Source organism: Fukomys damarensis, unplaced genomic scaffold (genome assembly GCF_012274545.1).
Source record: "Fukomys damarensis isolate Sample0158 unplaced genomic scaffold, DMR_v1.0_HiC HiC_scaffold_33, whole genome shotgun sequence".
Classification (NCBI taxonomy): Eukaryota; Metazoa; Chordata; class Mammalia; order Rodentia; family Bathyergidae; genus Fukomys; species Fukomys damarensis.
This window is the reverse complement of record NW_022900945.1, coordinates 40,690,528-40,693,379: the sequence shown is the minus strand read 5'-3', so window position 1 is coordinate 40,693,379 and position 2,852 is coordinate 40,690,528. Positions and strand designations below refer to the sequence as shown.

General features: G+C 38.2%; 1 protein-coding gene across 1 annotated transcript in view; it reads left to right on the top strand.

Annotated features, from left to right (window-relative positions):
* Positions 1–133: 133 nt before the first annotated feature.
* Positions 134–2,852, top strand: part of Sort1 (sortilin 1) — a 72,651-nt gene continuing 69,932 nt past the window's right edge. The window contains exon 1 of the mRNA XM_010605967.2: positions 134–152. The gene's annotated coding sequence lies outside the window, so the exon portion shown is untranslated. The remainder of the gene's footprint in view (positions 153–2,852) is intronic.

Below are 2,852 nucleotides of genomic sequence, written 5' to 3'. Positions count from 1 at the left end.
TAAGTTGTCAGAATCTGAGCATCATTGTTTTCTGTCTATATAAATAATCAGATCCAGTAACCTTATTACCTATCAAGAAGCTGGAGGAATAATTACCTCTTAAATGCTTGCAGAAGTTGGGCTGCGCCGAAGCAGAGGACTGTCCTCTCTGGGTCAGTACTTCCAGGGTGGTGAGGCTGGTGTTCAGAATGCCCAAAGTAGTGTAGTTCGGTCACAGAGTGTATTTTAATATTAAAGGAACAAACACACAAATGAAATGACTTTGAAACGGAGCCATAAAACAACTTCCTTGCCCCCTAAAAAATGTTCAGGCTGATTTATGGGATGGAGGTTGCAGAACCTTAAAACTGGACCCAAGATGACCTTGATAGGCTGATAGAACCACAAGTTAGTTGCATGAGAGGAAGCTGAGGAACAGAACAAGGCCCCTGGACCAAGATGAGAAGATAGGAGTGCCGCGGTAGTTGCAGGACAGACCAGAATTGTCCACAAGTTCCACCTGGGCCCACTGACTGAGTGTGGACTGTTCCGCCAGGCCACTTAAATTTTTGCTACTAGCCCATTCAGTAGCCTCCCATTTTCTTGTCATTTAACCTACAGTAAAGCTCTTTTTTCTTTGTAAAAGCCCATGCCATAGTATTGGCTTCTCTGAGCCTCCAGGAGAGAGCCCTAACTCCATCGTAATATTATGTATGTGCTTTCTCTTATTTCTTCAAAATTGACCTTCTGTCCTGGTATTGAGCTCTGACTGGGATGTCTCTATCCTGTTATAACAAGATTTCAATCACTAAGAAACATGTTGCAGATATTCTTTTTTAAGCCAGTTCCTGGTCAAAAGGCTTAAAGCAGTGCAACCTTTGGCACACTGCTGGCCTGAGAAAATTGTTAGGACCTCTAGCTCCTTGCTTCTGGAGTGTTTTCCTCATGTCTTTTTTCCTAAAATTATTTCAGCTAACATTTGCGAAATGTGTTTTCAATTCAATATGTTTCCTCTCTTATGTCTTTTCCCCTTTCAAAGAGAACTGCGTATAGAGGCGGAGATGGGTAGCAAATGTTCTGTACCTGCACTCATCCTTATGTAACTACATTCATTCCAGTAGCAGCCAAGTCTAACTGTCCCTTTGGACTCTGTGGGCCATCCTTATTACCTGTGACTTAATTCTCAGATCTGGGAACACATGGCACTTAAAGTGAAGGCACAAAACTGCATCATCATGTAGCCCAAGAATTGACTGTATTAAAGGTAGCTAAGCAAGTAGAATGGTAGAGCAGGTTGGGTGCAGATAGGATGGAATAAGTGCTAGGAAGTCTTTCTGTTTGACAGGAAAAAAAATTGTGCAGACTTCCTTTTCACTGTGGTGAGTTGGGAAAGGGTCTCTTACACTGATGCTTGATTTATACAGGGACTACATCTTCCTTGGGCCAGCTAAACACTCCATCAATATTTCAGATTTTCCTCTTGCTGGTTGACCTACCTTAGATCTGCTGCTACTTCTGGATTTATTCATTAGTCAAGAGTCTTCCTGAATGATATGTCACTTGTAATATGTTGATTCTAAAACAGGAGGTTGAGAAAAATGGCTCAGGAGGATCTGAAACTACTCATTCTTTGAAGAACATATATAAAGAAACCATCCTCTATTTCTTTCATTTAGCTTCCATTTCTGATCATTATATTCCATTTTATTTCTCAGTCTTTGTTAACCTTATTTAAGATAGCTATTTTTGCAGTTGTTATTCCTCCAAAGTCTCTTCTTCAGGTATTTTATCCTTTTCATAACTTGTATTTTTTTAAAAGTGCAGCCTTTGTTTTAATGTCTTCACTTTAGTAATGATTGAATAAAGTACATAACTCAGAAAGGTTCCGCTTCCTTAACCAAGAATTATTTCCTAGTGGTCTGTTCTGCTTTTTAGTTCTATATTTTTAGAAGTCATAATAAGTAATTTTGAACTGTACTGAAAAGATATAGTGTTTGGGGGCCTTTTATAAATAGTGTAAAATGAAAGTATGAGCATGACAGAACAATTTTTTATCAGAAACATTGTATATACAGCCAAGGAAGGAAAGTGCTATTTAGAGTAGTTTTTCTTATATAATATCACAGGAGTCATCCCAAGAAAAATCAAAAGTTATTGGTTCTTTTATTTCTTATAACTCAATGCTGTTCTTTTCAAGCCACATTAATCCAGAAAATCATTGTATGAGAATGCCCTCCAAAGGCCTAGATCTAGGGGAGGAGATCACCAATTTACAAAGAAAAGAGAATTCAGAGAGAATGAAAAATCTCAAAAGGTTTTAAAAAATCTCCTAGACCTGTTCCTATGGCTTATGAAAATATATCAGCATTTAACTAATCTTAAGAAAACAAAGTAAAACTAAAGCTAGAGAGTGCTTTTATAGTATAGTCTTAAGAGACCTGTGCTCAAGCTTCTTCACTCATGAAACCCAACAGGCTCTTTGCGCTAGCCTCTCTGCTTCTCTCTGGGGGGCTTCTTTTATATCCTTTCTTTTCCATCTTGGCTTTTAATCTATTTCAGATGTATTTGAATAGTACTGTATTTACTTTTTCACATAGAACTCACATTGATTAAGTGTCCTCTTTTGGGATTTGTGGGAGAAGAGGAAAAGATTTTTTTCTAACTATAGGACTGTAAATACAATGGATTTATAAAACAGTAGAAATAAAAATGATTGAGCCAGGCATGGTAGTGCATGTCTGTAATCCTAGCACTTGGGAGGTAGAGACAGGAGGATCGCTGTGAGTTCGAGACCAGTCTGGGCTACATAGTGAATTCCAGGGCAGTCTGAACTACATAGTGAGACCCTGTCTCAAAAAAAAAAAAAAAAAAAA